We start from the raw sequence: 13,303 nt of genomic DNA, 5'->3' as shown, positions 1-13,303 counted from the left end.
TAAGTCAACATTAGTTCGGTACTTTGCAAAACCCTTCCAAAACACGACTTATACCTTACATTCTTCAATGAACTTTCTTCTCTTGCCTCAAATGTCTTTGGAATCTTAATTAGAATCGCCAAGTAACCTTTCTTACTTGTAGGGACATCGCATACATCTCACCCTGCGTTAGTCTGTCTACTACACAGCGACATGAAATTTTTCGAGGTGTAACACATAGGACCAAATCCATAGCACTCCAAATCATATGAGGCAATACAGGATATGTAGCAAGAAATAGAGAAAAAATGAGTGAAACTTGAGGGTTTTGGAACTTTAAACAAAAATAAAAATGGCTAGACAATATTGGCCAAGGCACAGCACCAAAATGACATTGAAAGTTCACTGATCAGTAAACTCAGTATGACGGACAAGAAGTCCACACCCTATAATCTTATGAGGGGTTTCAAACACAAGAACTGATACAAATATAATCAAATAACTTCAAGATCCTTATTTGGACTAAAAACAAACCTCAGAACACATCTTATCAGAGAAAGTTTTCAAGCAAAGGAGTTTGTATTTAGACAGTGTAAGGAAAAGCTCAATACTTTCTCTTCTATTTTTTAAAATAGTAAACTCATTTTTTTAGGCAAAACACTGATCCAAAACAAAGGGGTAAGGATTAATAGGCAAAGAGGGTCAAAACACTTGATTTCTAGGACTTAAATGAGCACTAAACTGATTCAGGATTTCAGTAAAGAGGAACAATCAAAAGGGAAAGGGGAAGGGGTTTACATGATTGCAAACTGCATATAGGAGTAACAAAATGACTTAGCAAAGTAGGCAAGTAATCAAAAATGAAGTTGCAAAGATCAGATAGGCTAATACTCAGACCACAACCTCATAATTCACAGAAAATGAACCTTAAAATCAGAACACAAACTTAACCTCAAGCCCCTCATCTCTAACCTGGTTCTACCCTTTTAAACCATTTTAGGCCCTTTTTGATCAGTCTCAAGCTTGTACAAGATCATAGTCCTATCATAAGTGACTTAAGTAATCAAAAAAATTACATTACTTACTCATTTTTACTTAAAATAGACCTTAATAAACACTTTAAACTATATTTTGACTTAGTTTACTGTTTTACAACCAAAACAAGATATAAAGATGCATAAAAAGCAATAAAACAAAGGACAATTAACTTGTATGAATAAATAAAACAGAAACAATTAAAGCATTCTTAGTATAGTATATATTTTTTCTAATTTTTTTTTTATATATATATATATATATATAAGATATATCGTTGTATTGCTTATATAGGATGATATGTTTTGTATATGGGATGTAAGCTTTTCGGGAAACCCCCCCCCCCCCCTCCCTTTCAAAATAAGAACAACAATCTATTTATAGGCTGAAGTCCAAGGCTAGGGGTTCCAATGGACTAGGAATATTTTCCAATAGAAATTCCCCCCAAAATTCAAAAAATTTCAGTAACAAACAAAGAATTTCACCAGATTATACAAAAATTGGTACTGTCATCTAATCAGAAATGTACAGGCCTCACCAAAAATGTATAATCTAGCCAAAAAATTGTACAGATACACCATATTATCCCTAAAAATTAGGCGCAAATACAGGAATAGTACGTACAGTCATACAATAAGACAGAATTCAACCAACAACAAATTCAAACGGTAGTAAATAGTACATAAACAGATAAAATCCCCAAAACTCGTACTGATTTTGCACAAAGGCCCTTGGAAATTACCTTGGGTCCTTTTGTTTTTAGTGTGATGCACAAGATGGCAAAGAACTCTTGGTTCTGCCCATGGCAATCACACACTCAAAAGAATCCGACAACATCCTATGAACTACCCTTAACTGAATTAAAAATCATAAAAAACCAAAATAAAACCTGGCACGAGATAGAACCACGACTAGGGAACAACCCTCCCTCCCCCCCCCCCCCCCCCTCCAAAAAAAATCTAGTGCAAAATGCCATGAAAAAGGGTCACGATTGATCGCAAGAAAACTAGGGTTAAGTCACCATTGACACATCGGTGAAGATGAACAGAGAAAGAGGGGGGGGGGGGGACCGAAGTTTTGTTTTAAAACTTCGGCCCCCGGGCCTTTATATACCACCCCCCCCCCCCCCACAAAAACAAAATTATTTTACAAGTTTAAAATAGCCCTCTTCCAAAAAAAACGTAATTTAAAAGACCCCTTGTACATACATTAAATAAAAACACACAATTTTCATGAAACTACATATTTGTATAAAACTAACACGTAAGTTCGTATTTTATAAAAATAAAGTCCATAATACGTTGTTTTAAACTATGAGCTTCGATACGAACCCAATATTGACATAGTTCCGAGCAATATTTAAAAATGCAAAAAATGCGGTCAAGAGTACCGTAATTCATATTTTGTTTAAATTAACAATTTTCCCGAGCTAGATGGAACGGGATGCGTATCTTCTTTTCAAATCACATTTGTGAAAGTAAATAACTCGTAACTTCTCATAAATTGTTAATTTTTATGAAAAACAATAATTAAACGTCAATTTTTTGCCATTTTCTCGGGATCTTTGAATTTTTAATTTTCTAAGGGCATCCTCACCCCATCTTGGACTCGGAAAATATGGAAATTAAAATATACATTTTATGCGGTGAAAATTAGGTGTCAACAGTGAGCTCCACGGCCTAAGGGTCTGGAAGATGAGCCATGGGAAGCCTATCCCGAACTAAAAGTACTACTCCCTAAATAATCACCCTTGGACGTTTGCATGGCTGAATGAATGGGCGTGCTAGACTAGTGATGATAACTCTTCCTACAGTATCTGCTACTCTTAGATGGCTCACCACCGTAATTGCCAGAAGAACGGGAACTCTTGCCCTCACGATCATCATAACCCTGGCACCAAATCATCTCTATATCCTTAGAAGCATCTGCAACACTCTGAAACGAAGCCCCAAAGACCGGCAACCTGAGAAACACCCAGCCAAATTGGAATAGTCAGCCCCCTGAGGAGCCTCCTCACTCTCCCAGCCTCTGTAGAAAGTATCATTAAAGCACGGCGAGCTAAGGCATGGAACCTCGTGTTATACTCACTAATCGATCTGTCATTCTGTCGCAATCAATCAAATGGATCCCTCTTTCTCTCCCTCGCACTACGAGGAACAAACTTGTTTAAAAACGCCTGTGAAAACTGAGTCCAAGTGAGTGGAGGTGACCTAGGTGGTCCACTATCAATCTAATCTCTCCACCACTTCTTGGCTGCCACAACCATCCGAAATGTAGTATAGTCAACTTTGTGGGAATCCACTAGCCCCAGGTTGTGCAACCTCTTATTACAACTGATAAGAAACTCATATGCATCCTCGCTCAAATCCCCAGTATATGTCGGGGATTCATCAAATTAAACCTTCCAAACATCTTTTACTCCTCGACGTTCATAGTAGGCCTATTGGCTAGATGAGGTGCAATACCCGACAATTGTACTTCATCAAAACGAGGAAATATAATAGCAGCTGGCTGAGACTGTGGAGTCTAGGACCCTGGAGCAAGGATCTGATTTGGAGTCTTTCCTCCAACTCTAGTTTGTGAGCATCTGGAGTGACAAGCAAAATGCCCGCCTGAGTCATCCCCTCAAGAAATCATAGCATACGAACTAATGTGTCCTGAAGCACTAGAGTAGCAACAAAATCGGGTGGTGTGATGCTGGCCCATACTCCTCTGCCTGAAATTGCTTGTCCTCAAGAATTACCTCTGAATCGGGAGATACTACTCGACCACAGCCTTGAGCAGCTGTCGATGCATGCTCAACCTCTAACATGTGTTGCAATATGGACTATACCCCGACCTCACCCTATACATGTACCTCATGCAACGGCCCTAGCAGTGGGTGTGGGAACCTGATCTCCAGCCGCGGTCAAACGAGTCCTTCACCGTCTCCGAGAGAATGAACCAATAGATTTTAGATTTCAATAGAATCAAGTACACACGATAAGGAATGAAAGAATAGAAGTTTCGTAGATGTCCTATAACCTCTCGAAGATAGGTACGAAGCTATCTACGAGACATTGGTCTTGTACTCATGAGACTTGTGAACCTAGTGCTCTAATCCCAAATTGTCACGATCCAAATTCCAATAGCTGTGAAGTCACCTGCCCCTACCCAAAGAAGAGAACCAACATCAACCGAGTTAGACACTTTATTAAGTTAATTAACCAAAAACTAAGTGAAAATGCAATGATATCCAAACCAAGTCTTTTACTAATAAACAATGCAGAAATAACATAATACCACACAAGACTAGTGTCATGTGTACAAGAGCTACTACGAGTGATAATACAAGTCTGAATGACCGATACACCGTCTGAGAATAAGAAAACATACAAAATACACAAAAAAAGATAGAGGGAGAATGGCATTGTAGATCAGCCAGACAGTTCACCAAATTCTTTGAGAATCAATGCCTCGGACTCAGACAGCTCCATGGGACTCACTCCTGCTCGACACTGAATCATCGCCACAAAGAGTGCAATAAGTAGTATGAGTAAGGAAAGCACGTGTACTCAGTAAATCTCATAGACTGGCAACAATGAAGTAGTGATGAAGTTATTAAGGAAATGTCTTAGTTAGCATTATTCGATTTACCTTAACTTAGAACCGTTCAATTAACAGGGTAGATGATAAATCAAGTACCAAGTAGATCCAGATGATTAACTAATTAGGTAATCAAATAATTAACTTAGGAAAAATACATTGCAATGCAATGCAATACACAACTGGTATATACAAGTAGCTCTATGAGACCATACGAAAGATGTAACACATGGAGGACTCATGAGGTCCAAATACCACCAGAACTATTTCCCATCGGCATGCACAAATCCACTAAAATTATTTCCCATCAGCAACCAGCCCTTTTGGCTAAATAACATCACTCTAAACCAAAACCAATCTAAGACGATCATATCGAGCCATAACTATATGAACCATCATCATGTATGAATATGGATTATCACATGAGTATGAATATTCAATGCAATACAATTATAACCATGTACCATTCAAAATTACGCTATTAGCTTGATCCTCACAAGTATACATGTTTAATGGAGTGATATTTACACATAAACAATCAAATCAAGTCAAATAACTATCAGATAATGCTCACATGCTTTGGCATTCTTGGATTACAATTCATAATTACACTACTACACATAACATGGCACAGGTACCCGAATCAATTCCCGTCACAACATGGATAAGAGACCCTCTCGTTCACGCTTAACCCTTATCATTAGTTACCCTATCAAAACGTCCCACAAATAAAGTCTAGGAAGGTCTTAACTTACCTCGAATCCAAGCAAATGAATCACAATAAAGACTTTCCCTTTTGAAGTGCCTAGGAATGCTCACAATCTATAAATACGCGATTTACGTAAGTAATCGCATCTATAGACACCTATACCTCTATAGTAATAATCGAGCCCAAAAAGTAAACCCAAAAGTTAAACCCGAGCCCTCAAGGGCAAAACTAAAATTTTATTTGAAAATTGGCTAATTCCAACCACAAATGGACCCTCAAGTTGTCAATTTCCCATTTCTTAAGACTAGGAATCAAACCACCCTCCCCCCCTTGAATACCTACAAAATCCATAGTTTAAAACACTAATTAATGGAAGTAATCAATAGGAATAACCAAAATAGGAGTTAGAATCTTACTGCAGAACAAAATCGAGTTAATAGCCATCAAAATCGCCTCAAACCAAGATCTAGAACTCAAAATATGAAATTATAGAATGACTCTGAGATTTGGGAATTTAGTTCTGCCCAGATCTCGTGTTTCTCCACGTGAACACGAGCTACGTTAGGTTGCACGACCTACTTTCTATCCTATGCGTATCCAATTCTTGCTTATAGGAAGGAACACGCTACTGTAACTTTTCTATGCTAGCGTCTTTACGGAATAAAACTGCAGGTAAGTTCATGATATTTACGTGGAAACCATCTGAATCAAAAAGTGATAAAAACCATGACATACAGACACAGGATTTCCCCAACAACTTCACTACAACAATGAGCAAACTGTAAAGTTACAATTGCAACTTTTGTAATCCAACTCCTATCTCAACCTTTCTACCCAACCTCTGACTAGCAAGCTATCTCTAAGTAGTAAACTTCCTACTTGGAGTTACAATATTTATATCAACTTTTATGCTTCTATGAAAGCGGATAAAGATACAACTCTATAAACCAAACCTAATACAAGATATCTAGACATATGAACTGGAGAACATTATACAGTAAAACAGTTCCTTCAATCCTTCTTCTTCTATTAGGGACGCAACCCCGAATTCTTGAATATGCTAGATTTATCTCTTGATAGCATAATATTCTCTATTCTGTCTTTGTGGGTGCGGAAACTTCTTCTCGGAAAGGCCTGGGTAACATTGAAGCTACGTAGGTTGGTGAACACAAAACTCTTTCCTAGTCGGTCAATGACACGCACATAGGGTTTGTGTAGTATTTGGAGCATTGCCTTGTTGAGTCCGCTTCTAATACATGTAGAAGGCTTACTAATACCTACAAATATGGCATGGAATCTTTCATACTTGACCGCCAAGTTCTTTTCGTAATTCTACAAATCCTAGATGTTGTAGGACTTCCCCTGTAGCATGTTCATGAACCTGTTTCCTCCACCTGGTCCGTCTGCCTTTGAATCTCTACACTATCTGAGATAGAACATGTTCATGTACCTGTTCCACCAATCTCTTTCATTTTTCATTTGTCGTTGAACGGCTTCTCAGATATTGGCTGGAACATGCTAACAGACCTGGTTCATATTGTTGTACCCCATTTAGACCGGGTCAAATTAGGTACAACATATTGGAGATTCCTATTTTTGTTTTATTTTAGGAGTCGCCACCTAATTGATTTTAAGGTGAATTAGGGCACCTAATTATTAACTAAGGTAAAGTTAACTAAACCTCCGTTAATGGTCTGCTTAAATTTCAATTCTAAGTAAGGGTTCTAATTATCCTAAAGGGAAGGGGTTAGGCATCCTCTAGGATCCGTTAATTACGGTTTACCGGTCAAACTTAGGTTAATTAATTAAGGTTAAATAAGATGCCTAAATTTTAAGAAAATGGCTTATAATATTACTAAGGTTTTAAAGAAAAATATAATAACGTTCTTTAAAATAAGATTTAAAAAATATGCTAAGGCGTTAAATAAAAATGCCATTTTAAAACAAGACTTGCACAAAAAGGCTTTAAATAAGATTCAAATAAAAAATGCCATTTTAAAATAAGATTTAAAAATATGATAAGGCTTTAAATAATATTGCTAAACTTTAAATAATAATGTTATTTTGAAAATGAGATTTGCAAAATAAATGATTCGTATATAAATAGAAGCTTTTAAGAGAAAATCTAACCAATTTAACTTCAGGATAAATTTACATTATATGGGTATAGTGGTGTAGAAAATCTAGACTTATTTTATAAATATAATGCAAAATATGATGAGTTTTCTTTTCTTTTTTGCTAATTTATTTAACAGTACTCGGCTAAAATATGTATAATTGGATGGATCTTGAAAATAATGTTTAAAATATACCTAAGTTTATATTTGCGTATTAATGACGTTTTGAAATGTATATGATAGTGAGAATAAAATATGATTCCTTTTACTTAAAATATATAGTCATGCTATTTTGCCAATCAATTATTCCAAATAAAATAAATATTAGCTATTACCAATTCTTTCACATGAAAAGAAGAGAGTAAAACTTATGGAATGATTGTTAATCTTCCTTAAACTAACTACCCGTTACTAAAATTAAACCTACTCATTCATTAGGGTTCAGCTAAACTAAGAAAAACAAACAAAGAGTTAGTTGTACGATACAAATTAAATGCAAAATGATAAAGTATAGGAGCAAGTAAGTTTAATGGGCTCAGCCCATTTTCAAGACGGCGGCAATCTGGGCTGCTGTTGGACTTTGGCCCGATAAATATTTTATATGCTGTTGCGGATGGATTGATGAGGAATGACTCGAGAAGATTGCATTGGGCTTTTAGCCCAATACCGAATGCAGGAAAAGAATGAATCCCTCGGCCTCGTAGCGGTGATCATGCATAAAATGAAAGAAAAAGGATTAGCATATAATCAAAGCATCAGGTCAAACATACAAAAAATGTGAACTCCAAGTAGATTAGTAGGTCGCGTATATACCATATATATTTAATTTTAAACCTACTTTTAAAGACAAAATATAACACAAAGGTTCAAACAGATCAAGGGATTTCACTAGTTTAGCATTCCTTGCAAGACTAAATTTTATTACCAAAGATTTCCTTCTAACTAATTCTTTTCCATGTGGCTAGCAAAACCCACAACTTAGAATGGGCAGATTTCATTTTTATTACAACAGCCTGCTTGTTTATTCTATTAAGTGTGGCAATTGTTTCAAAGCAACAGTGCGATTGAATGAAGTATAATAGCAATCAAGTAGCATCAATTTCCCAAAAATGGGAAATCTGTCGGCTTCATGGGCATAGCAACAGCTTTTACCGAATGCAGCACTTTAGGGGAGGAGCATTTGATTATCAAACATGGTAGAAACACATCAGGACATGGCAACAAAACAAATGACCAAAAGTGTATCCAAGAGAGTAACAATAGATAGCTACAATGAACCGGGACAGGCTAATGATTCCACAGTAGTGACTCAATTTCAGTATAGCAGCAACTATTCTTATCATAATACCTCATCTAAATGTAACAATAAATCCCTCACATGATGCAGCAACAGTTTGGCCACAATGCAGCAGTGACATCAATGTATCAGCAAAGTCTCAGCCAAAATACAATAAGTTTCCAACCAGCATCACAAAGGCACAAAGATGTTCTTAAAACCAGCAACAAATCAAGCCATTTTCATCAAGTAGTAGCTCAAAGTAAACAACAATATTTCAATTTGAGTACACTCAATGATGCAGCAGTATGTTGCCCTTAAGTGTAGCACTTATATCAGCGACCAGATAGAAACAAAATATGGCATAACACTTCCAAGTAAAGCCATAAGAATGCACCTAACAGCCATAACCAGTGCAGCCATAAGATCAGCGGCCATGAAAACTCTAGTGACAATGGCATCTTAGGAGCATTTGGGGATTTGATAATTTCCCATATCATGCAAAGAAGAGGAGGGGTGAAGGATGAGGATTTAACTGTATGAGGGATTTTGAATCTATACTAGTTATTTATAACTATTTAAATACGGACAACTCTTTTAAGGTCTAAACTTTAGTCAAAGTAACAAGTCATAATATTTCCTAACAGATTAAATGACTAAATCAAAACTCAATATAAAAATCAAGTTAAGAAAGGTTTTGAGCCATGACCAGTAATCCAGGTTGACTTTAACCTCATGTAGGCTTTTAACTACAACTGATAAGCCAAGACTGAACTCAAATCAGTCCAGCCATACAATGAATTAGATATGCTATTTAAGCGACAAAACAGGCTTCCAAAGGCACCAGCAAACTTCTTATACACTTGAAGGATTGTAGACACACAGTAAGGAGAATGTTGAATTTTAGAACTAAATGCCTACTTAGTAGAAAAAAAAACCATTAAGGAAACAACACGCTATATATGCAATCCACCTAATCTAGTAGCCCAAAACTTGGAATAAACTTGTACGCTTAAACTAAATTCATATTGAGGATATAAACATTCAGAAAACTATATAACGATTTGGACTTTGCACACATACCATAACCACAATAAGGCTAAGACAAACTCGAAATCGAATCATCTAACTCATGCCGAAATAAAACGAACTAAACCTTAATCACATATGCTGTAGTTTAAACACGAAGATTGAAAATGAAGATAATGAGTACCACACAAAAGGGGATAATAACAGAACCCAAAAATGGAGACTAAATGACTAAATCAGAACAGAACTGGAATTTAAACAAACTACCAAAGCAAAACGAAAATAAAACAGGACAAACCATGCAAAGTGAGAAAGTTACATAATGAACTAAAAGCATTTCAAGCTCACAAACGAAGAACCACGAACACACACAAAATATCAAATCGAACTAAAAAAAAAAAAAAAAAAAAAGAGGGATTGCACCGACCTTCCTCGTGTGCAGTGAACTGAGCCGGTGCCAAAATCTACTCGAATCCTCGATTTAGAAATGAGGTGAACAGAATGGAGAGAATATTGGCTAATTGTTGTGAGGCTAAAGAACTTCAAAGATAAAAGGGTGGCTGAAAATAGTTTCGGTGGTATATGGGGCGATTCCAGCCGACTCCAAAAAGCCTCTCCAAATGACTAAAGAAGTGATTATTTATAGGAGGAATTCTAGGGTTTGCTGGGTTCAAAATTTGGGCGGGATTCCATCAACTAATGTTGGAAAACAGAGTCAAAGGAACTGCAAAATCTGCATACGGTGAGCAGATTTTCACGTGGCTCGACCCTAATCTTACCCGAAATGGTTCGACCATTTTTGTCTTTGAAGATTATAGCGTGTTTTGAAGCGAGAATTGAAAGGTCTTCAACAGAGCACATGAGCGAGCAGGCACGAGTGCACGCTTGGCGTGAAAATGGTACAGGCAAAGCCTGGGTTTGGCTGAGCCGCGGCTGACACTGGTATGAAAATGGAAGAAATTTGGAGTGGCTGAATCACGTGAAGGAGCAGCTAGTCAAATTAAGACGGGTATTTTGGACGGACATGGTCAGATCTTTCACGAAAAAGGGAAAGGCGAATCTCTGCCATTGATGGAGGGTTGAAGCTTTGCTTCAAAGAGAAAAAGGGATGAAAAGGACGGCTGATTAGAGATTAGGTTTTTTTTTCTGTGTTTTCTTTTGTCTTAGGAGAAATGTAAAGGGCTGAACGGGTATGGTCTTGTTGGACCGGTTTTAACAGATTGGGCCTCAATCCTTTTGGGCTGAATTAACAAAATACTAAATAGGGAACATGTATATATGTATGTGATACTAATAATAATTAGCCATTAGAATTAATAAGGTGTAATTTAAATAAGGATTTAACATCCTTTAATAGATTACATATTAACAAATGCTTAAGTGAACAAATTATGCAATGCCAAGTATAATTACTAGTAAAACTATATGATGCGATAATATTTATAAGGTTTGAAAGTAAATAAATGCTATTGTTTAATTATATAAAATAAATGTGATGCGTCTTGCATAAGACGAAAAACAAAATGTTGAAAACGACTATCGCGATTATAATATTAAGTGCTTGCCGTATGAGGGAAAAAAAATAATAATAATAATAATAATAATAATAATAATAATAATAATAATATTAAGACGGCGATTAAAATAATATTAATAATTATAACATTAAGTGCTTACAGCACAATAAAATGATAATAACAGTAATAATAATAATAAATAATATAATATTAATAATAATAAAAGATAATGATAATAATGATAATAATACATATCAACATTAATAACAATAATAATAATAACGATAATAGGTGATGACTATAGTTGGACAGTGCGAAACGACCAAACTAATAGGAGCAAATAAATGTGGTCAAGTATACATAACTATTCACAAATAAATATTTTGGAAAAAAGGCGGGACAAAATCGGGTGTCAACACATATATATGTATAGTTCTGTGTCTGCATCTGACCAATTCACCTCTGATCACTTTAATTTGTTCTTCATCTAATGTCATCTACTGCACTTAATGACTTGTGATCATTCCTCCTCTGCACCTCATGACTCTTTGATATAGAACATGTTTTGCATACTTGTTCTATTTCTTTAATGAACTATTCCTCCTCCTGAGTCATCTTCTCTCCCTTTTTTCGCCTGCTTTGTTCAGTTGTTCTATTCATATATCATTTATGCTATATTCTGAACATCTCTGTGTGCTTGGCTAGGTCATCGTCTTCACTCAATTGTGCTTGTCTACTTGTATGTTTCAGATGGAACATGTTTGTAGACATGATTCATGTGCATTGCTTGCAACTGTGTCTTGCGATAGATCAATTTGTTGGACTAGTTCCACGTGCATTGCGTTCTTGCTCATATTCAAACATTTCTTTGTGTCTGGAACTTCTGCTTCATTCAACTAGATGTCTATCTTTGTTCGATCACTCTTTTGCATCCTTTCATGTATCTAGACCTGATTTGTCTTATTCATGGTATTACTCAATGTGAACTTTTATCACTCATCAAACTCATATATGCATCAGTCTCGCTAATGCTAACAAATTCCCCCTTTTGATGATGACAAACTCTCTGTCTTTCTGTGCTCATTGTACTATTCCAAACACCATTTCTTCAACCTGTACTAGACACCAGCCTTCTTCCCCTTTTGTCATTATTAAAAAGTGATGTACAATTAAATGTACAGGATTGAGTAGAATATCTTTCAATTTCAGCGCGTAAGTAGCAACTATTCTACTCAACCATAGAGGAATGACTAAGTAACCTTAATCATCCCGAGCTCCAACCTATTTTTCTCAAAGTGATCTTTTCCCAAGGCTTTTGTCAAAATGTCTGCAATTTTTTTTCAGTGTCACAGAACTGAATGGAGATCAGACCCTTCTCAACATTGTCCCTTAAGAAGTGATGCATTATATCAATGTGCTTGGTTCTCTTATGCTGGACTGGATTTTTTGTAATGTTGATTGCACACGTATTAACGCAAAATATAGGCACGCAGCCAATTTCTACACCCAAATCCTTTAGTTGTTGCTTGATCCATAGCAATTGGACACTACATGATGCAGCAACAACATATTCTGCCTCAGCAGTAGACGGTGCCACTGAGTTTTGTTTCTTTGTAGCCCACGAGATCAAACATGACCCCAGAAAGTGAGCCATCCCGGTACTACTTTTTCTATCCACCATATACCCTGCATAGTCAGTATCAACATATCCTACCAGGTTGAAGTTGTTGCCTCTTGGGTACCACAGCCTTAGTTCGCTTGTTCCTTTTAAGTATCTCAAAATTCTTTTCACTGCTTTTAGATGGGGCTCTTTAGGATTAGACTGAAATCTTGCACACAGTCCCACACTAAACACTATATCAGGTCTACTAGTTGTGAGATATAGGAGAGAGCAAATCATGCCTCTATAAAGTTTCTACTCGACTGGTGTACCCGATTCATCTAAGGTGAGCTTTGTTCCAGTGGCAATAGGAGTATCGATTGCCTTGGAGTCTTCCATTTTTAATCGCTTTAGCAACTCCTTGACATACTTCTGTTGATGGACTATTGTACCTAT

Source organism: Lycium ferocissimum, chromosome 12, assembly GCF_029784015.1.
Source record: "Lycium ferocissimum isolate CSIRO_LF1 chromosome 12, AGI_CSIRO_Lferr_CH_V1, whole genome shotgun sequence".
NCBI classification, from domain to species: Eukaryota; Viridiplantae; Streptophyta; class Magnoliopsida; order Solanales; family Solanaceae; genus Lycium; species Lycium ferocissimum.
This window is presented reverse-complemented; position numbering follows the sequence as displayed.